Raw genomic sequence first — 333 nt, forward strand, 5'->3', positions numbered from 1 at the left:
GCTCTGCGCGCAGGAGTAGGAGCAGAGCTCACAGGTGTATGGCCGCTCGCCAGTGTGCAAGCGCCTGTGCACAGTCAGGTTGTTGGTTTTGGTGAAGTGCTTCCTGCAGAACTCACAGCTGCCCCCAGACCCGCGTCTCTTGCTCCGCAACTTCTGCAGCTTCTTAGACAGAGCCTTCAGGCCCTTTGGAGAGCAGGCTGGCTGTTCTTAGGTGGCAGCACCCCCACCAGGCGCGCCAGGCTGCGGAATCTGGGCTCTGGCTATGATGGTGGCCTCGACTCCGGCAGCCCCACTCACCACGTTGCACTGGAGGGCGCTGGCCAGGGCAGTGGT

This window comes from Elephantulus edwardii, unplaced genomic scaffold (genome assembly GCF_000299155.1).
Source record: "Elephantulus edwardii isolate Elephantulus edwardi_28Jun2011 unplaced genomic scaffold, EleEdw1.0 scaffold00600, whole genome shotgun sequence".
In the NCBI taxonomy this organism is placed as follows: domain Eukaryota; kingdom Metazoa; phylum Chordata; class Mammalia; order Macroscelidea; family Macroscelididae; genus Elephantulus; species Elephantulus edwardii.